The sequence below is a fragment of the Myotis brandtii genome, unplaced genomic scaffold, assembly GCF_000412655.1.
Source record: "Myotis brandtii unplaced genomic scaffold, ASM41265v1 scaffold3, whole genome shotgun sequence".
NCBI classification, from domain to species: Eukaryota; Metazoa; Chordata; class Mammalia; order Chiroptera; family Vespertilionidae; genus Myotis; species Myotis brandtii.
In genome coordinates this window covers 667,574-690,934 of record NW_005361457.1, presented here as the reverse complement: position 1 = coordinate 690,934, position 23,361 = coordinate 667,574, and the positions used below count along the sequence as shown (strand labels likewise).

General features: G+C 36.9%; 1 pseudogene; it reads right to left on the bottom strand.

Moving 5' to 3' along the window:
• LOC102256702 overlaps nucleotides 1-20,671 on the bottom strand; it is a 37,032-nt pseudogene extending 16,361 nt beyond the window's left edge.
• Between the last annotated feature and the right edge of the window lie 2,690 nt (nucleotides 20,672-23,361).

Genomic DNA, 23,361 nt, shown 5'->3' with positions numbered 1-23,361 from the left:
CTATATTATTTTTTAGCTGTGCAAGCATGTCTGAAAAATATGTCATATGTTGGGCTGTTGTGTCAAAGATTTCTGTAATTTTGATAGTTATTGTCAAATTTTTGTTCATAAGAATTGTACCAATATACATTTCAATCACTAATACAGGGTGTCCCAAAAACAAAGTTGGAGGAATCATAATAACAGATATCAAGTTATACTACAAAGCCACTGTAATCAAAACAGCCTGGTACTGGCACAAGAACAGGCATATAGGTCAATGGAACAGAACTGAGAACCCAGAAGGTGACCCAAGCCATTATGTTCAATTAATATTTGACAAAGGAGGCAAGAGCATACAATGAAGTAAAGGTAATCTCTTCAATAAATGTTGTTGGGAAAATTGGACAGGTACATGCAAAAAATGAAACTAGACAACCAACTTACACAATATACAATAATACTAGTAAACTCAAGATGGATAAAAGACTTAAATGTAAGTCATGAAATCATAAAAATCTTGCTAGAAAGCATTGCCAGCAAAATCTCAGACATTTCTTGTAGTAATATGCTTACTGATACATGTCCTAGAGCAAAGGAAATTAAGGAGAAAATAATCAAATGGGACTACATCAAAATAAAAGACTTCTGCACAGCAAAAGAAACCATCAACAAAACGAAAAGACAGCCCACTGTATGGGAGAACAGATTTGCCAATTACATATCTGATAAGGGGTTAGTTTCTAAAATATATAGGGAACACATGCAACTTAACAAAAGTTAGACAAAGAAGCCAATTAAAAAGTGGGCAAAGTCCTAAATAGACACTTCTCCAAAGTGGACTTTCAGAAAGCCAAGAGACCTAAAAATGCTCAAAGTCACTAATCATTGGAGAGATGCAAATTAAAATGACAATGATGTGTCACCTCACACCTGTAAGAATGGCTATCATCAACAAATCAACAAATGACAAGTGTTGGCAAGGATGTGGAGAAAAGGGAACCCTAGTACACTGCTGATGGGAATGCAGACTGGTGCAGCCACTGTGGAGAACAGTATGAAGTTTCCTCAAAAAATTAAAAATGGGACTCCCAGTTTTCCCACTTCTAGGAATATATCCTAAGAAACCAGAAACACCAAACAGAAAGAATATATGCACCCCTATGTTCATAGCAGTACAATTTACAATAGGTAAGAATGAGTGGATAAAACAACAACTGTGGTACATTTACACAATGCAATACTATTTGGCTGTAAAAAAGAAGGATCTCTTACCCTTTGCAGCAGCATGGATGGTATTACACTAAGCAAAATAAGCCAGTCAGAGAGAGATAAATACCCCTGATCTCACTCATATGTGGAATATAATGAACAAAATAAACTGATGAATAAAATAGAACCAGAGACATAGAAGCATGGAACAGGCTGACAAATTTCAGAGGGAAGAAGGCAGGGATGGGGGGCTGAGCAGGGAGGGATTAACTGGAGAATTTACATGCATATATGCATAACCCATGGGCACAGACAATTAGAATGGTGAAGGCCTGAGAGGAGCGGGTACAGGGTGTAGGGGATCAGTGGGAAAAGAAACACAAACAAAGGGGACATCTGTAATACTTTCAACAATAAAGATAAATTTTTAGAAAGAATTTAAAAACAAAAAACAAACAACTCCCCCCAAGTCTTGAGGATGAATGTTCTCTGCTCATTTTAGTGCATGAATAGCAGGACACAATAGGATGAAAAACTCCTATAATGAAATGATTGCACCCATCAATCAAAGGTCTATGCCTAAGTCTCTAAAACAGCAAGTGCGAGCATCCTGTTGGGACCTCACCATGAGATGGGCAATGCAATTAAATATCAAAATACTTGTCACAACATTTAACGCCAGGTGGCCATAGGCATAATCCCCGCATAGGTACATAGGTAACTACTTATGAGTTTAGTCTAATTATTTTCTCAAATTGTCTATGTCAGAGTTTGAAATCCCTACCGTTAGAGCCGCTGTGGTTTAAGTACCTGGTCTCTAGAGTGGCCATGGCACAAATGCACAACTATCACACAGGAGGGAGAGATCTTTTATGAATTCGTTAGCACATATTAATGTTCAGATTGGATAGGAAAGGGAATAGAAATCAAGCCAAATAAGTTCGATGGAGATGAGAGAAGTTTAGATAGTCTCAGGGGGGGCCAACTGGAGCAGCAGACAAAGTGAATCATCTGCCCAGCTGGAAGGCTCATCTAGGAGCTTTGTTATTGGGAAAAGAATGAACATCAAGTTGTAGTTCTGAGAAACAAGAACTATACTGACATCTCATTGCCACGTCTTCAGTTACTGCAAAGAATATGGCACAGAATAGGCCCTCGATGAATATTTGTTGAATGAATGAGACATTCATAAATGAAATATATTTCTACTGCCTATATACTGCTAAAATATTGCAGAGTGTAAACTGAACGACATTTTTACATGCTCATGTAAGGCAAGAGCACTGAAGAACATAGAAAAATCATGTTGTAACAGGCTTTTGTTGATTTTTAAGAAATGTAAGATGATGTATAATAGACCTAAACCGGTGCAGTAAAGAAATGCCTTAAAATGTCAGGTTTTTGAACATGTGGACCATGCCTCTTTTTATCGTTATAATCCCATTGTTTATCAGTGCATTGAAGATGATAGGTATTCAATAAATGTTGGCTAAATTAATGGGATTCTAATACACCCAGTTAATCATCCAAAAGCTTTGTTCATATTTTGTCTAACAGTCCAGAAAATTGACTGTATAGTTACCATGCAGGCACAGCCATTGGCACCCCTCTCTCATCTATTGATGGGTTATAATTTGGTTCATTTAATTGCGCTTATTAATTGTGTTTTACTGTATTGTATTTTCTTTGTGAGAATGTTTGTCCTGTCAAATTTTTGCTTAGCCACATTTCCATGTGTACCAACAAATTAATATCTTTCAGTGGCCTTATGTTTCTGTTGAACAGCCATGAGATGCTTTATGTGCAGCATCTGTGTATTTAAACATATAATTCTGCCTCGGAGATGCCAATTTTTTCATGTAAATGAAGATGAAAAATGAGATTAAAACATTGGTGAGCGTCAATCTGTAGAGTTTTCTCAAAATATGTGATCCAGTCTCTTCCTGGAGATTCTGATGTAGTTTTGTAGTGGGGAGGAGGGGAGGGATGGGGAAATTGGAATGTAGTAGATGTTTGCAGCTTTGAACGTATACCGTATACCGTCTTTCCACACCCATTGTGAGCCTCTCAATCCTGTCATGGTGGGGCTAGTTGGAACCTGGGAAACACACCCAGTGCTCCACAAATTTCCCCCCATACCACCCACCGTGATTTAACCCATGTCTCTCCATTCTCGTGCCAGTGGAGAATTCACAATCTCTTACTATTTACTATCATTTCTTTGTGACGTGAAAATCTTTTAAAGTGTCAATTAACTATATTGATTGTCAGTGAACCCTTCTCCAGGAAGTTGCTTCTGTTATCATTATCTGGTTTCCAAATTCATTTGAAATGAATCCAGTGAATTTAAGGGAAGGAATAATGAGAAGAGCTTCAACATTTAGAAGCCAGTGTGAATTGGTAAAGGTCGTACTGGGAAATCTGGGTTAAAAAACTTTCCTTTAACTTAATTATGTCCTCTTGCTTAAAAATAGACTCATAGATACAGAGAACAGACTGAGGTTAGAGGGGCAGGGCTGCGTGGAAAAGGTGAAGGGATTAAGGACAGATTGTAGTTACAGAATTGTCACAGAGATATAAAGTACAGCATAAGGGATATAGTCAATAATATTGTAATAACTATGTATGAAGCAAGGTGGGTACTGGAAATATTGGGGGGAACCACTCTGTGAAGTGCATGCACTATTATCTAACCACTATGCTGTACATCTCAAACTAATACAGAATAATATTGAGTGTAAACTGTAATTGAAAATTAAAAGACTTTTTCACCTCCAAGTTGTTAATACAAGAAAAAAAGAATGTTGCATGATTGAGAAATAGTGCTTTTCAAATTATCAAAGAACAAAGACCCTTTTAGTTAAGTCAATAAAATTGATCTCTTTAGAATATTAACTACAACCCATACTTATCTAGCACTCTTATTATCTATTGTACAAAATTCAGAACAAATTAAGTGATGAGAGAAACATTGTTATCTATAAACTAAGAATGAGTTTAGTTTTGTTTTTAAGGAAGAAAATTACAATTATTAATTGCTTCAAGGGATTGAGATGCTCATTGTTGTAACAAAGGTATTAACAACATTAAAATAGATGATCCTTGATCTTTGAAGAAACAAATTTAGAGAATAAGGGGGTTAGACATCAACTTCTTATAGAATATTTGGACTATGACTGACATTGTAAAATTTTATATTATGGAAAAAGTTGGTATTGTACTTATTGAGAATACAAACTTACGTACAGTTCTGGATTTTTTTTAATAGGCAAAAATGGAAGGGATAACTCTAGTGTCTACAACAGTGTCAAGTACAAAGTTAGTGATTAATATATGTTTGTTGAATGAATACATTTACAATGTATTCATTTAAAAGAACAGCAAAAACACATAATCTATACACAAATCTGCCACAAATTTACAATTTGTGGCAGATAATACACATTATAGACATATATGGACATTAAAAATCCAACATTCTTTATTTCCCATATATTATACCCTGTAAAAACCTTTTCTTCAATTCTTTACTCTTTTTTGTCTAGATATAAATGAAAAAAAATGAGATAGGGACAGTGGAAGTTTGATATTTCTGCAATGATTTAAATACTAATATTTTTGTTTTGGGCAATTTTGTGGTTAATATTCTCATTCCTTTAGGGAAGTTATGTCAGTTCTGGTGGTGATTAGTTCAGATTTCTTCAATTACAGATGAGCCTTAATGTCTTTCACTGGAGAGGAGAGAGAGAAAGAGAGAGAGAGAGAGAGAAAGTGAGCACATCCATTTACCAAACCAGTTATTAATAGGATGGTTTTGTTTGATCTAGTGAGGAATGTTGCCTCACTTTTCTAAGTTCATTATCCCCAAGTTTACAAACATCCAAGATACATATGGGAACCAAATTTGGCCCATGGCTTCTCTGAAAATCCAAAGTCAAAAATGGTGTTTGTGGAAGCTGAGGTCACGCATGACTAGTAAATGATTTTGTTATTGATTTTATTTGGATACCCTTAAATGAATGTTTCTGAATTGAGTTAGGATGAGTGGAAGGTAGTGTGTGGATTAAGTGTGTATCAGAATTACTAGGCAATTTGAGAGTTTTGGGGAAAATTCCCAGTGGTTGTGATGATTCTCCTGTGTGTGAACAGAAGAGAGAAGATTTGCATATGATAATGTGTTTTGGCTGTTCTTTTAATATTACAGATGCCTCACCCACAACTCCTTTCTAATTATAAAGACATCATTCTAAGGTGAGAGAAAAATTCCAATTGGCTCAGGAACAAGCCTGCATGTTTCCCTCTCCTTACTGTCCAAATGACTCTTCCGCATTTACAAGGCTTCAGGAAGGTTCTCTGTAGGTGCTGTGCATAGTATGTGCTAAGATAGTGATATTTCTTCATTATCTAAATGTTGCAAAAGACTCTGGGCCATGATTAGTGGGGTGACTTTCTGCCTCATATTCAGATCAGTAGAAAAATTAAAACCAAGTTTATGATTCTTGGGAAGGAAGTGGCATACGATGACATGCTTTTACCCTCAGTAGTGTAAATATATTGCACGCAGTTTGCATAACTAATACAGTCTTACTTATGGTGGCATGTGGCAATAAATCAATGGGACAAATTTTGTCTGGTTTTCAGAGACTTTGTTTTCTCTCTTTACTTTATGGTTGTAACCCTGTAGCCTTGGATATTTAGGGATATAAATTCACTTTACCCTGTCTTTAACAGTTTTCAATACACCTGTGTATCTGAGTAATAATATAGAAACACCACTTACACTCTACAGGTGAGGAAATTGAGGCTAAGAGACTTTTCATGCCATGATTCCCATTTCATTGCTGAGTATGTTGGAGTCTGACATTTTCCATCGATTTCAGTCTACATGCTGTACAATGTGCCTTAGCAGGAACAGCTGCAGCTGTAAGAAAATAGAGTGGTTTGGTCATTGCTGAGTATGTTGGAGTCTGACATTTTCCATCGTTTTCAGTCTACATGCTGTACAAATGTACCTTAGCAGGAACAGCTGCAGCTGTATGAAAATAGAGTGGTTTGATTACATTTCTCTTCCCATCCCCCATTTAAATCTTATTGTGATTACTCAGGTCTTTCTGGTGCACTAAGATCCCTCCAGATCCATAGTCTCTAAATATCCAACAACAGAAATTGAAATGTTATTACAGCATATTATGTGAAATTATCTTCCGGGTAACATTTCAAGTATTAGTATTCTTTTTATGAACCTGGGCAGCCACTGATATCAGGGTCTAGTTTTATTTCTTTAGTATGTCGACTACTTAACACCATCACAGAGTCTCATTAGTTATTTGCTAAATAAGTTAACTGATCCTGAACAAATTATTTGATGCCATGATTAAGATGAAAAAGCTATTTCATCTTAATTTTGTGATGGTCTAAGATAAGAAAATATGTAGAGTTTGAAGTTACAAAGATACTTTTCTATCACTGACACTCTATTTTACTGTGTAAATGCTGTTCATTTAACAGTATTTCCTAAGTGTCCACTCTACGCCTAGCCTGAGACCGGGTGTCACTATATTAGCAAGGATAGCTCATGAAGCATGTTATTTTTCTTCACTGCCTCCAAGTGAAATCTATAATAAAACCAAAGCCATACTTGAGTTATTTCAAAGAAAAACTATTCAGAAAGACAGTTCCATATTTTCAGGCAACTTAGCAGGTCAGATGCCTTTGGGTTCTTTGCATGACTGAGTTAAAGAGCTAGAATGTATATAAAAGCTGAGTGAATTGTGTTTGCAATTTCACTGAACAGCCATAGGTAAAACCAGACTTTTTTTGGGTTCCAGGTGTAACCCCTGAAGTGGTTGCTTGGGATTAAATTTCAGCTCAGTTGAAATCCATCACTGAAGTTGGACAAGTAGCTTCTATGGCATTTGTGGGTTATGGTTTGGTTTAGATGTTTGTCCACATGAAGACTCTCCCTTTATATATATCATACTCAAATGGAAAAGTAAGCTAGGAAATAGGATTGCATTGTTTTGAAGCAGGAAACTAACTGTTAATAAAACAGCACTTCTACCTGTGACAAAATAAATCTCAAGCCATTCTTTATTGGTAGAAATTTTCCCTTAAAAAAAGCTTTTAAATGTACTTTACGGAGAAGCTAACCCTGTTAAACTAATTAGTAAGAAACTTTTTTTTTAATTAACTACTGAAGTTATTTAAGGATGTCAATGAAAGTGAAAATATTTAAAGCATAAATTTCCTAATTACTGCTGAAACCCAAATTAACATGAAATTATTAAACTCTAAAACACCCATTAGAAAGAATATATGCACAACCATGTTCATATCAGTACAATTTACAATGGCTAAGATTTGGAAATAGCCCAAATGCCCATCAGTAGATGAGTGGATAAAAAAAAAAATTATGGTACATTTACACTATGGAATTCTACACAGCAATAAAAAAGAAAGAACTCTTACCATTTGCAACAGCATGAATGGACCTGGAGAATATTACACTGAGTGAAATAAGCCAGTCAGAGAAAGATAAGTATCACGTGATCTCACTCATATGTGGAATCTAATGAACCAAATAAACTGATGATCAAAAATAGACCCAGAGACCTAGAAGCATGAGCAGATTATTGAACATCAGATGGAAGGCAGGGGAGGGTAGGTGGGAAGAGATCAACCAATGAACTTGTATACTTGTATGCATAACCCATGGTCACAGACAATGGGGTGGTGAGGCCCCAGGGTGGGGGGGAGCAGGAGTGGGCTGGAAGAGGTTAATGGGGGGGGGGAAAGGAGAACAATAAATATTTAAAAATAAAAAAATTTTCATAGCATCTGCTGATGAATCATTTGGGACACATTTTCCTGGACTATGCTTCTTTGAAGAGAGGAGGAGAGAGAGAGACAGAAAAATCAATGATGAGAGAGAATCATTGATCATCTGCCTTCTGCACGACCCCTACTGGGGACTGAGCCCCCAACCCAGGCATGTGCCCTTGACCAGAATCAAACCCGGGGCCCTTCAGTCTGCAGGCTGACGCTCTATCCACTGAGCCAAACCAGCTAGGGCTGGGCTAAGCTTCTTACCAGTGTTGGATGAATAGTCATTAATTATTACTGGGTATCACACATTTCATAGAAACTGTCAGAACATGCAATTAGTCAGGAATGATAAAACGGCAATAAAAGAGTTAGGAATAATGAATTGGCAATATAAGTCATCAATGTGTGACATATACATTTCTTAAAATGTTTTATAGCCTACTGGTTATCAAAGGTAATCATGACTGGTAAAAGCAGATGGGATTTGATTTAGGGACTGTAGAATGTTTAACTCTCACTTGAAAGTGGGCCTCATTTGTTTGATGATCTTGGCCCTCCCTATATCATAAACCACTCCAGAATTCTCTGTAAGGAAATCCGCTCTAGATCTGGGGCCGTTGTGTGCAGGCATTTATCACAGAGTGTGTACAAGTGCCGCGGCTATGATAGGATTTCACAGTGTGAATGCAATGAACAGAGTCTCCAGAGATGCCCTGAAAATGTTTGTGGCGGCTGAGCTCAGAGGTTAGAATTGAAGACACAATTGTTGTAAAACTTTAACTTTTGATATACCTTCTAACCTTGCAGCACACAACTGAAGTTATCACAGGTAAACATAAATAAAACCTTATTTTTTAGTTTCTGCAAATGAACAAATGGGTAACAACAAAAAGATGACCCCCCAAACATCCTTATTATCAGCAGCACGCTTTCATATTTTTTATTTTGCAGTCACACACATATAAATATATAACTGTGATTTAGATGATGCCGCTCTAAAAATAGACTACAGTTCTCATTTTGAAAAAAGTTCAAGCTTGCCAGGCCTAAAATTTCAATCATTAATTAGTAAAAAGTGATGATGTTATGCTCCATTTCACCTTTGACTGTTGAAATCACACCATAGAGGTAACTACATTATAGTTATGGATGACGTATTTGGGAAATTTCTGTGTGATCCAGAGCTTTGGAAATGCAAGAGAGTATTTTGTAGATGTGTAACCAAAGAGGAGTGGTTTAACATAGTATTTCTCATCTTGTGATTCATGTTACAGTGGCGACGGGAAGAGAGCTGCTCATTTCTGAATTCTTGAATGTGGTGACATCTGACATGTATCTGAAATGGGGGATTGAATTTAATACCCATAATTAAGTGTCAACATTCATGCTTCACGCTCATGCTTGGAAATATTATACTGACTTGCAGAAGAGTGGTACAGAACTTGCTGTCTGGTAGCAGAGTTTTAAATGAGCATATTTCAAAGCTCCCTGTGAAAGAATGAATTAGAAATTGGCTTTGACTTCAACTTAGTTGGCAGGTATTGTTTGGCACATAGACCTCACGAGACAGGAGAGTGCAGTTATACAATAGCTGCTTGGAATTCTGCGTAGCATTACATTAATTATATTAAATATAATTCTTAGGTTTTTCCATGCAAATCAAAACTTTTTGAGGGTTTACTTTCCCACTTGTGATGTAAGGCTGGGGCCTACAGCACTACTGCGGAGAAGGCAGAATTTAGGAGAAAGCAGATGTGGTTTTGACACTATCCAAGGGATTTATTACTAGAAATACCACAAGAATCTCATTGTATCAAGGCTTCATTTATAATAGAGCCCCCTGGTATGGATCCTGTGCGTAGCCTTACAGAATAGTTCTAGGTTTCTAGGACAAAGAAAAGTAACTGACATAAAAGAAAAACAGTATTTTTAGCATGGGTATTGGTTATGCATAGTAATGTCTTAGGAATGCTGATTGAGTTACGATATCCTAAGCACTGTGCTTGATAAATATTTGTTACACATGAACCACCTTGAAGCTTATCAACATTCAACATTCTGCTCCTGAGACAGCCAAGAGGATGGTGTTATAGGGCTTCCCAGTTATTTTCCATGCCTTGGTTTCAAAAGGTTAGCCTTCTACTTCATAACCCTTAACATATGCTCACTAGTCATGATGAGGCTAACGCTTGTGACTGAGTTTTCCTTGAATTTTTACTCACTTATATGTAATTTTATTTTTGGCCTCCAACACCTCTTGTCTTCATCCACTGGGGGTAAAGTACTAGTTGCTTTTATCTTACCTGACACCATCTCACTCACTCATTATGGGATAATCCCAAAATTCTTTGAGCCCGAGTTTCTTCATTTAAAATGTTAGAATAATAATTATCAGTTTTATTCTCAAAATAGAATAGATTATAGTAAATACAATTTCCTAGCATGTAGGGGTGCTATTGTTCCATTACCTCTATCTCGTTTTCCCCCTTTTATAAAATCCAGTTATGTTCCCTTTCAAATTTACTTCTTTGAGACTAATGTATCCCATTTCCTTATGTGAAATTTTCTACATACAGTAGTCCCCCCGTATCCACAGTTCCACTCGCCATGGCTTTAGTTATCTGTGGTAAATTGTGGTCCAAAATATTAAATGGAAAATTCCAGAAGTAACTCATAAGTTTTAAGTTGCATGCTGCCCTTCTGATGGCAAGATGAAGTCTTGCACTGTTGTGCTCTCTCCACTTGGGCTGTGAATCATCTTTGTCCAGCTTTTTTATGCTGTATATATAGTACAATAAGATATTCTAATAGAGGCCACATTCACATAACTTTTATTACAGTATATTGTTTTAATTGTTCTATTTTTAAGGTGTTGTTAACCTTTTACTGTGCCTCATTAAACTTTTTTTTTTGAGGGGGTGTTATTATCCCTACTTTATTTTTAATATGACATTAGTTTCAGATGTATCACATCATTATTCCACATCTGTATACCTAAGGAATGTCACCATAAGTCTAGTAAAACTTGTCACTGTACAAAGTTATTACAATAGTTTTACTATATTCCTTATGCTGTACATTATATCTCCATGACTTATTTGTTTTATTACTAGAACTTTGTACCTTATTCCCCTTTACCTTTTTTGCCCTTCGTCTTATATCCTCTTTTCCTCTGGCAACCATCAGTTTGTTCTCTGTATCTATGAGTTTGTATTGGTGTGTGTGTGTGTGTGTGTGTGTGTGTGTGTGTGTGTGTGTGTGTGTGTGTTTAGATCCTATATATAATGGAAATTGTACAGTATTTGTCCTTCTTTACCATATGATCCAGCAATTCCACTTCTGGGTATTTGTCTGAAGGCAACCAAAACACTAATTTGAAAAGATAAATGCACCCTATTTGCTTTGCAGCATTATTTATAATAACCAAGATATGGAAGCAACCTAATTGCCTATAGTAGATGAATAGATGAAGGTATGATATGATATACACAAACATACATAATATGGAATATTAGTCATAACAGAGAGTGAAATGTTGTTGTTTGTGACTGAACTACTGAATTCTTGACTGTAGCTACCTTTCCTTATCCCCGTTTTGAGCTGTGTTGTCTTTTTTTCAAGAATGACACTAGAATTTCATCAAGAGTTCAGAGTTTTTATCAACTCTTATCAGCTTCCTCTAATTGTTTTTACATCCCAAAGGGAAAGTGAAATCATGTTGAAACTGGCAGAATGAAGGATTGCTCACTGCTCATATAACCGCTTCTCTTGTCATGCAAGACTTGGAGTGGGGTGGGAAAAGTGTCTGTGAAGGTTCATGGATGTATCTTTCTAATCATCAGCAGTATTCGCTCCTGTATTGCGGCAGATAAACAGAAAGAGTTGACAAAAAGATGCATTGGGCCAAATAACCCAGTGGACTTAGACAGGCATTATTTACAAACGGCATGGCACTTCAGTGTCATTCTGATGCATCCTGGTATTAAAATTGTTTATATTACATAACTAGGATTTTACTTTTATATAGAGTGGACATATTTATTGCTTTATACTTCCATCCCCTCCCAGGCATTCACCCCACTATTGCCTGTATCCATGGGCTATGCACATAGGCATATACGTTTTTTTGTTGATCTCTTCCCTACCTCTGCCCCCTCAGTCTGTTGCATGCTTCCATGACTCTGGATCTATTTTGTTTGTCATTTTTTTTTTGTTGTTTATTAGATTCCACCTATAAGTGAGATCATGTGATACTTGTTTTAACTTCCTTTTACAGTCTACCTTTCTTTAATTCTCTACACAAATCCTGCCCTCCAGCCAAACTGCTTAACTTATTCTCACACAGACTCATCTCTCTTCTTGCTTTTCTGTTATCGTTCACAATTTCTTTCCTTATCAATAGCTTCCTCCCTGATCTTATCTCTGCCTATGAAATGCTGATTAATTTTCAATATCAATTTCATATTCATCTTTTCTTTAAATACCTTTAAACTAGAAGCAGACTATCCATGACTGATTTCTTACAAGTATCTATTGAATGTTATTGTGGTATTTAAATACTTACTGCTGTTTTGAACAGAACTCTGGCCCCATACCCTGCTCCAGCTTTCAAATATTTGATTTTAGTGATAAAGATTCTCTCCTTGACCAAATTTTAGTCAGTATCTTCCGAGCCCTGGTCCTTGGGCCCTGTCTTCAGCCTGCCTAGTCCAGTTGTAACAAGGATCCTGCTAAGTTATTTTATTGATAATCCTCTACCCTTGATATCTGATTACCCTGTCGTGCCTTCAGCAGGAGTCCTGTTAAATGGGTTTAGCAAGAATTCCCTTACCCTTGATCTCTCCACTTTGTAATTTTCGTTACCCCTCACTCTGCTCCTTGACTATAATCCCTGGCTGTCTTGCTGTATTTGAGCTTGATCTCTCTCTCTCCTATTGTGATAGTCTTAATACCTATTACACCAGTCCTGAATAAAGTCTTTCTTACTATTTTAACGAGTGTCAGAATATGTATTTTTAACAATGGAGAATGCCAATCATCTTAACGCACACCTTGGGCTATAGGGTATGGATAGAGCACACGTTTAACCAGTTAGAATATTTCTAACTTCAGTTCTCTTAATGGAGTTACATGGCTCTAGGGCCCAGCCGTGGGCAAACTATGGCCCGCGGGCCGGATCCGGCCCGTTTGAAATGAATAAAACTAAAAAAAAAAAGACCGTACCCTTTTATGTAATGATGTTTACTTTGAATTTATATTAGTTCACACAAACACTCCATCCATGCTTTTGTTCCGGCCCTCCGGTCCAGTTTAAGAACCCATTGTGGCCCTCGAGTCAAAAAGTTTGCCCACCCCTGCAGGCTGCTCAGGACTGTTCCCTGCTACCACCATTTGGAGAAGCTGGCATTAGACAATGAAGATGTCACATGGGCAGAAACAGAGTCTGGGTCTGTCTGCTTTGAAGTTCTTCACAGTCATACTTAAGGTCAGTTCTACTTTTGCCCTTCCCTGTTGTATAAGCAAATAATTTGCTTATTTTATTTATGTATTTATGCATTTATTTATTTATTTATTTATTTATTTAAGCATATTCAACAAGGTTTCATTTTCTTAAAATCAAGATGCTCTGATTGATATATTTACTCATTTAGTAATTTTCATTTACCGTGCTGTGCTATAGATTTGTATTCTTTGTTCCCAATTATACTATGTGTGGTTATAATTTGTGCTACTCCACAAAACATAGGCTCTTAACAAATATTTACTGATTTATCTCATTTTCTGTGTGCTTGAAAATTCAAAAATTACAACAATTTATTATATTTAGTTCTATTTTTTCTAAATAAGTTATTATTAGAACATAGAAAATATGGATTAATGTAAAGATAAAATCATCTGTAATTTCAACACCCAGAGATGACCTGTGACATACTTCCATCTACCATTTTCTTGAGATCATAATGTATATATTACTTTACATATTCTATTTTTTCTCTGAATAATATATTGTGAACATTATTCTGTCAATTAATAGAATCATTCTATCACATAAAGGCACTGCAATTTACATAAATTACTTTTAAAAATATATCTGGATTGTTTCCAAAGATTCTCCATTGGTTTCTAAACATATTCCCTATGTTTATATATAACACAAACAAACAAAACTAAACTAAAAATATTAAGATTTTTTTTTACATGTTTCTCATATGTTTGGCTATTTTCTGGTGACGTATACATTTAAAACACTTTTGATGCATATTGCTAAATAATTCTTCAGAAATATTGTACAAATTTATACTCCTAAAGTAATACATTAATAATCTTACTTTTTTCTCAAGTTGCAGCTAAAAACTGGCATCTTGTTGTGCTTACCTTTACAGTTTTTTATATATGTATGTATTTTATATTACATATAAGATATTTTTATATTAAATTATATATTATATATAAAAGACATATATGTAACTTTATATTTTGGCTTAATTGAATTTATGCCATGTTGTAGCAATTTGACAACTTTAAACTTCTTGGAGAACTTTAAAAGTTAAGGTTATTAAGTAGCAAATTAATATAACACTAAACTGTTAAGAGAGCCCTGTGGAATGCAATTCTGGACATTTGTTTCAATCGATCAATTTTTCATTAAATTCTTTAAATGATTTCAATACTTTTTTGGATACAAAAACCAATCGCCTTTCTTACTATTTGCCAGAAGATGGCATTATAGTAATAAACTAGGATCTGTATTTTAGGGAATGCAGATAAATATTGTCAAAGGATTAAGATAAAACAATTCTAAGGCTGGACAAATAACTCTGATAATATGCTCACCTTTGTCTTTAATAGCTATATTTTAAAACTAAAAGTTTGCTATGCATTTGGAGGGGGAGGGTTTAAAATATTTTAATTTCTTTCTCATATTTTTACTCTGCTTCCTTTTCAAGTTATAGAATCAACTTGGGTATAAAAAGGTTGCCAATTAGTGGATTTTAAAATCTATAAATCTATATATTTGAAATACTTTGAAAGTTATTTGTTCACACAACAGACACATATACATATACACACAAATACAAGTACTTCTATGCTGAGATTGAAAAACTGAAATATAAGAAACCAATGCCAAGGCTTAAAATTGTGATGATTCCATGAGACTAATCACAAATAGTAGCTTCTGTATTTATAATTATTTACACTTAACAATAGTCCACCAAAATTCACTTGGGGGCATGTTTACATTGCATTTTACTTACAGCAAGACATAGTCATTCATCAGAGGTTCTGTAACAGATCAAGCCACTACTTTCACTTAATGACAGTAAATATGGGTGCTTTTAAAAGGCAGCTAATTTAGTATGAACTGGAATGCCTCAATGTGTGCTAATAACTGAACTTTTGTTCAGTATAGAAAATGAACCTTAATAAACCTCTTTCCTTCTGTATTGCTCCTGGCTCCAGAATTTTCTAATGAGGAGCCGTGGGAGCTCAGCAACCACTCAGAGGTTTCTAAACCTGACAGTAATTATGTCTAATAAATAGACAGACCAGAGCATTCAGCAAAAGTTCTATTGAGGTATCCAGTATTACCTGGCTGATTCTTCCTAATGACTGGGATACAAATTGCATGCCTTTAGATTGTCCACAGGCACTGGTTCAGGAGAATGAACCATGGAGAGAGTGGTTCATTAGCAACTTTACTAATGAGCAGAAATAGCATCAGTACATGTTGAATTTTGTTCCTGTTTTGGTATCATTCCTGCAATGCCTTCTTAATCTATGTAAATCACAGATCTGCAATATCTCAATCTTTTCAAAAAATATGGAGCTCGATAGTTATCCACCAGACTTACTGAGTTTCTTCTGTGGGCCTAGAGTGTTCAGAGTACTCAGAACTGGTGGGTCCCTTAAAAAAGAAATAGAAAGCAAGCCTTTTAAAGAAACAGCCATTTAAGTAGGGAGGTGGATTAAACATATTCACATTGAAAATAGCACAAAAGAATTTTTATAGCACTAAGTAACATAGTATAAAATGATAGAATTGAGTAGTGGCTATTTGATTTCTGATGAATGCTTTCATTAGAACGCTACCAAAACTTAAATATGCTGTGAATACTTGTGACTATCCTACTATGGAGATATTATTATTTTTGGTAAATGAGTAAAGTAAGTCACACTGAGGTTGGCTGACTTCCCTACTCACACAGCTGATGGGCCATGGGACTCACCTGTTCTATCTTCAGAGCCCGAGTTCTTTCCAAAATGCCAAAGAGAGCTCCGAAACCCTTTCAAGGCAGCCTGCACCCAACGTAGGCTCACACTCACATCGTCTGCCTCCTAACGTGTCCTCACTCTCTTCAAATAAAAACCCTGCAGAAGACTTCTCAGTCCAGAGTTGAGATGGATTTCTGTGATTCATTTGTCACTGTGAGGAAAGATCAGAGCTGAAAGAATAGCGACTCATCGGATGGCTCATGTTCACTGCTGCGTGACTAGCAGCTTCTAGAACAGGAAAACAGACTTCTCCTTTTCTCTGGGGAAGAAGCAGCACGAGAATATTTCATTCAGCGAACCGAAGGACATTTTTTTTTCTTAAAATTGGACACCCTCATTCTCCCGGGACCACTGTACAGTCATAGTCCTCAGTCCATAAAATTTCAAGACCATCTTTTCCCAAGGGGAGTGCATTCTCTCCTTGCAACTGTTTGCATTGTTTGCTTCTCTCCTAATGATTTCCACAAAATGATCCTGTGTATTTAGGCCTTTAGGAAAGAGAAGTTGCCCTGTGAAAGCTTTAAAAGCAGAACAGTTAACACCTTAAGCGCCATGTCAGTCACTGGTGACTGACACTATACTTTCCATCTGGAAGACAAAACAGGCGGGGCGCTTTTTAATAGTCCTTCACCTGGTTTGTCTCATTCCCTCTCCACTGACTGATGAGATCCGCTGGTTCTTAGTTGTCCTCAGGGTGTGTGCTTTGGAATTCTTTAGAATAGATGACTTTGCTAACTATAAAAAGGACGTATCATTACTAGAAAGTGTTTTGTCTAATTTGCATCTATCTAGGTTGCTTATTTTGATTCCTGGTTTCCAGTAAATGGAGTCCAAAACAGTTTGGTGTAATAATTTATGATTAACCTAGAAATTGCAATGTGAGTCACTGATGAAACTATGTATTTATCAAACTCTAGACAACAAATGCAGAGGCGTTGTGAGTTATGAATAAAACTACACTGGAAGGCAGTATCACAGAGGTGGAGTCTGACACACCTGAGCAGAAATCACAGTGAAAGCTCAGATAAGTTACTTAAATTCCCTCAGCTTTGGTTTCTTCTCAGTGTCAAAGGCTTCTCATAAAAAAAGGAGACATATGTACTACTATTTGTAATACTTTAAATAATAAAATAAAATTTAAAAAAGAACTAAAAGAAATAGCATGTGTGTGTATTATATTTTAATGCGTATATATGTTATTTAGCACACATTCTAACACTTAGTGCTCAAATGGTAACCTAAATTATTGTGTTTTGCCTTTTTCTTTTCTTTGATGGTTTTTAAGTCTATATTCACAAATCAGACATTTGTTCCCACTGTTTTCATCAAAGATGAATTCAGTTTCTTATATACAGAGAGAATGACCAATAGTCTATTGCCACAATAATGCTGAATAACAAACAAGTAGAATCCTCAATAAGATACAATAGCCCTGGTGGTGTGGCTCAGTTGATTGGAGCGACGACCCATGCACTGGTTCGATTCCTGGTCAGGACAAACACCTGGGTTGCAGGTTGATACCCAGGTCAGGGCATGTATGGGAGGCAATAGATTGATGTTCTTTCTCACACCTTTCTTTCTCTCTCCTTCCCTCCCTCCCTTCTTCACTTCCTCCCTCTCTAAAATAATTTTAAAATACAACAATAAACACTTGTTTTTGCTCACAAGCCAGTGGTTTGGTGTTTTTGCTGTGTCTGTGGTCAGCTGCAAATTAGCTGGCTTGTCTAGGACTGTCTCAGCTGAGTCACCTGCTCTCTGACCCACATGGTCTCATCCTCCAGCGGACCAGCCTCTGCTGTTTTCCCCCTAGAAACAGCCCCAGGAAGTGTGCACGCAGTGTTATTGAGGAATAGGCTTGCAACTGGCGGAAGGTCACTTCTGCTTTATTCTTGTGGCTGAAATCTCTACCTCCTGAAGGAAGGAGCAGCTAAGTCCTTCCTATTGGACATTAGAAAAGGTGAAGAATTTTTAGAACTTACCATAAAGACAAGGTGGCTAAGAAAGATTTCCCCCAAAAGATGCTAATCTGTTTTTGACATTTTTGCATCTGTTGCTTTTCAAGTTCTCATGATTTTTACCTTCGTAGCTAATACCAGTAAAAATTATTAATTTACACAAGTAGTAATCACTTATCATCATTGACAATTTACTCTGCACTAAGCATATTGGTATTTCACATTCCTTTCCTTATTTAACTTTACAACCTTTGAAGTAGATATTATTGTTATCGCCTCCATTTTAGAGGAGAGTAAGCCTTAGAGAATTAAGTAATTTAACATGGTCAGGATGCTATTAAGCAGCAGAGCCAGGATTTGAATCCAGGTTGGTTGGGGTACAGAATGTGCTCTATTGGCGTACCACCTTCCTCCCTTAATCCTATTTTATTGACTTTTGCATGTGTCAGCCAAAACAAAGAAAGAAGCAAACACTGACCAGTTAGGTGATTTTTACTTTGTATTCAACACAAATAAATTAATTCATGCCAGGAGCTGTGATCTTGAGTCATAACTATTTTATATGTAATTATGACAAAAAGCTAGAAAATACCTTAGAGGTTCCTTTCCCACCGGCCGTGTAGCAGAATTTACACTTTCGGAGCCTAGGTTCTAATTGCCAGCCATGCTCCCATCGCACAATGCACCAATTAACTGTTTCCATCCAGCTTCTTGCTAAAATGTCAGGACTAAAACTGGATTCATTTAAAGGCATACACGAATAAAGGCAAACAAGATATCCCAGGCTGTATTCCTAATTAGAAGATGGAAATGATTGTTATCCTAGAAACTGTAGCATGTTCTCAGTATTTTCCTAGTTTTATTAGATGTTCTGATGTCTCATAGTACCTGAGCCACTGAGACATTTTTTTGGAAGGTTTTCTAGAACATGAAATAACCTTTACACAGAATAAAAAATAATTAGCTTGGATGTATATGAACTATAAAAATTGACAGAATAACCACTAACCTAGGTTTCTTACAAACCTTAGAATCATCCTTGGTTCCTCTCTTCCTCTTACTTCTACCACTCCCTACCTGTACCCCTCCTCCCTGCGCCAATTTCTCAGTACACGTTTATAAATCTATATATGAAAGCTCTTTCATTGTTAATTTTTCCTCTGTGGTGTCTGCCCTTGTCATGGTCTTGACTCATTTTCTTTCTTTTTGGAATGCCCAACAAACTTACAGATTTTCTTGTCTTCAGTGTCTCTTTCACTCACACCGATTTCCATGAACATTTCAAGACAAATATCCCCAATTTCCTTATTTTAATATGTCCTTAAGTGCTCCTATTATTGATTACCCTCATTTTTTCTAGAATTGTCTCTCACAGTATTAGATGGCTTGGAGAAATCTATATGTGTGACAGAGAAATCTCCATCTTACTCCAATAATTTTTAGGTGACAGTCAGTCAGGGTTGGGGAAGTAGAGCTAGGTAGAGTAGGGGAGAATGGCCTGATACATAATTCTGATCAAGGGTACAAGGTATTGACTGCCTCTCACCATACCATCATAGAGGGGTTACATGGCTACTATAGGTCGGGTAAGCTGGGGACTAAATCCAGGGAAATTAGTTAACATTTGGAGGGTATGTACCAGAAAACATAGTTCTGTGCAGGAATCATGCAGTGGGCTGGGATGAATCAGCTAGAGAGGCATAGGCATATGGAACTAAAGCTGAGCTTCCCAAAACCTTAATGAAGAGTGAGGAACTCTCTTTGTATAAATATACAAATATTGAAAAATCTTAGTCCCCTCACCAACTGTGGGTCAGCACACATTTTTTTTTTTGTGAAGGACCAGGATAGTACAGGTAAATATTTTAGGCTTGGCAAGCTCGGGCATATAGTCTCTGACACACATTCTTATTTTTTACAGCCCTTTACAGATGGAAAATCCATTCTTAGCTCAGGGGTTAAGACACAAAAATGGAGCTGCGGGCAGGATTTGATCCCTGGACAGAGTTTGCAGCCTCCTACTCTGGACCTCTGGAGACCCTCCCCAGCACGACATGTATGTAGTGGGTGTCAAATAAAACACAGGACACCAGTTCAACTTGTATTTCAGGTAACAAGAGAATATTTTTGGTGTGAGTATTGCGAGTACTTTCTCATGTCCAGGGGAGGCAGTGTTTATGCACTCACTCCTTACTGCCTCCTGGGTCTTTAGCAAAGTGTTCTCAGACAGGCTTATGTCAAACCTGTGAGGCAGGTAATATCCTCATTTTACAATACGGAGGGGTGTTGGGGGGAACAAAGCTCAAAATGGCAAAGCGAACCACCCGGGGCAGACTGTTGCAATCTTCCCGTCCGTTTCTGTCGTCCGGGTCCTCTTCCTTCTCCGCCATCCCTCTTGGGGGCTCTTCTTGGACCTTCATGTCCATGTCCTTTGGGCAAGGAAGTGGGATGCACTGGAGGGCAGGGGCTTCACAGCCTTGACTGTCTGCTCAGATGGTGTATGTGGGGGAGAATATCCATGCCCTGGAGGAGGGATATGGATGGTCCGTGAGTGTCGAAACGCCACGGAATTAGAGCAGTCGGCACAAGATTGTCTGGAGGGTCCTTCCAGCTCACCAGGGGGGACCCAGAGGAGACAGTGGTCTTCCCTAGGCCACTGCCTCTCTGCTCGGTACAAAGGCAGGTGGGAGAGCAGCAATGTGATGCTGATTATTTCTAATGATTTACAATAAATCAATTAAATCATGCACTTATAAAAGACTTTTAACTTCTCAAGCAAAGATCCATTTAAGCTATATTATATTTAGATATTTATCAATAATAACATGATTAGCATAAACTTATTTGGGTACTTAATATTGCTGTGACATTTTTACCTATTAATTTATTTGAGTAAAGAAATTTTATATAGAAAATATAAAGACAAAAGATTACAGGTCTTATGGTCATAGTAATTAATTATCTGTCAACCTAGTTTACTTTATCTGTCAAATTCCTTTTGTTTTTTGAAATTATATTACATTCCAAACAAATAGTAGATCTTGATAATGGTTATCCTCTCATGTCATACCTACTTCATATCACAATTGTAGATAAAATTATCCCAGAGTCCAAGTCAGAAAGTAGTACATTTTAGAGTCTTGAAGAACAGGTAGATTCTGGAAAAAGAGGAATCAGTAGTGACGTTTAGGCAAGATAAGAAAGATAAGGGAAAGAAATAAAAATAATGCAGCTACTATGGGTGATAAACATATTTATATTATGTACATGTATAATCATGTATAGTTGTATATATATAATTATAGTGGTAAATAATATGGAAAATTATTGATACTACCTATGGTGTCATTACTTGAAGATGAGCAGACTATCAGGGCTTGAAGATAAAAGTGATAACAACAATTTTTTGCACATAATATATACATTTTTTCAAGACTATCAGCTTATCTATCCCTTTTGGGAAAACCCCCATGCAGACTTCTTGTGTATGATTTAGTCCCGTGGTCCTAATAAGACAGTCACGTAAGAGTCCTGGTTAACCAATCTTAAAGAACACCATGTGTGTTAAAGTCCAGGCCAGATGGGGATTGCCAAGCTCAGTTCAATTCTTTTACAATGTCTTTTTATTGCTCATTTGAAACCTGTGGAACAATGTCATCCCAAGAAATTCAATAAAAAAATGTCTCAGGATTATGATAAATAGTTTTTGGCATATGGATTATGGTGGATCATAACTTTAGGGGCTTGGCAAATAATAAAAATACAAAGGTAATTGTGGACAATGGTTGACAATGTGCAGTCCTGGGACCAGTAGCATCCACATCACCAGGTAGCTCTGAAGTAATACAAATTCTTGTGCCACACTGAAGACCTCATGAATCAAAAACGTTGGGTGAGACCATCAATATATGTTTTAACAAGCTATACAGATGATTGTGATTCACACTCAAGTTTGAGGACAACCAATGTAGAATAATGGATGATGATAGACTATAGTGAATTAGAGATTGAAAGTCCTAAAGTATTCAAGTCCAAGGCCAACAAACTGAGTGGACCATATCAAAATACCACATATGAGGGAATAATTAAACCCATGGTACATCCGTTTATGTCTGCAGTTTAAAGGCAGTTTGACACCTTTTATTTCTAGAATGGTCAAATTTTCATTGGTTATAATTCAACTATCGAGAAAACACTTTGCTGTCCCCAATTATATGTATGCCCTCTAAACAGCACAGTCTTATCCATTCAAGTCAATTGGAGTCAATGGGATTTCATTTAATGAGAATGGTAGACCATGTGTGCACATTTTATAGGTGGAATAATTTGTCACAACTGGTTTTGTTATTAAAATGACAAATTTATGAAGATTATTAAAAGACTTTCTGAACATCTAATCCAACCTGTTCATTTTATAGATAAAATAAAGTGGAGAGAGGCTAAGCAATGTATGAAAGATCAAATAGCCACCTTGGGTGGGTGGCTCAGTTGGTTGGAGCATAGTCCCATACACCAAAATGTTGTGGGTTCAATTTCTAATAGGGGCATGTACAGGACGCAGCTGATTGATGTTTTTCTCTCACATCAATGTTACTCTCTCTTTCACTGCCTCTCTCTCTCTCTCCCTCACTCCCTTTTTCTCTCTAAAAATCAATAAAAAATAAAATGAACTAAAGATAAAATAGTGAATAGATGTAGTAGTGGTCATGTTGTAGTGGTGGTTATGAGGAAAAGTTAAATGAGTGTATACCATACATTTAAAAAGCTGTATGCTTTTTTAAATAAACATTCATATTTATAAATTATCCTATCTAATAAAAAGGTAATATTCAAATTGACTATCACTCCAACACACAAGATGGCTGCCCCCATGTGGACACAAGATGGCCGTCACAAGATGGCCAGCAGGGGAGGGCAGTTGTGGGCGATCAGGCCAGCAGGGAGGGCAGTTGGAAGGGACCAGGCCTGAAAGGGAGGGCAGTTGGGGGGAACCAGGCCTGCAGGGGAGGACAGTTAGGGGTGACTGGACCAGCAGAGGAGGACAGTTGGGGGGGATCAGCCCTGCAGGGGAGGGAAGTTGGGGGGAACCAGGCCCACAGGGAGGGCAGTTGGGGAG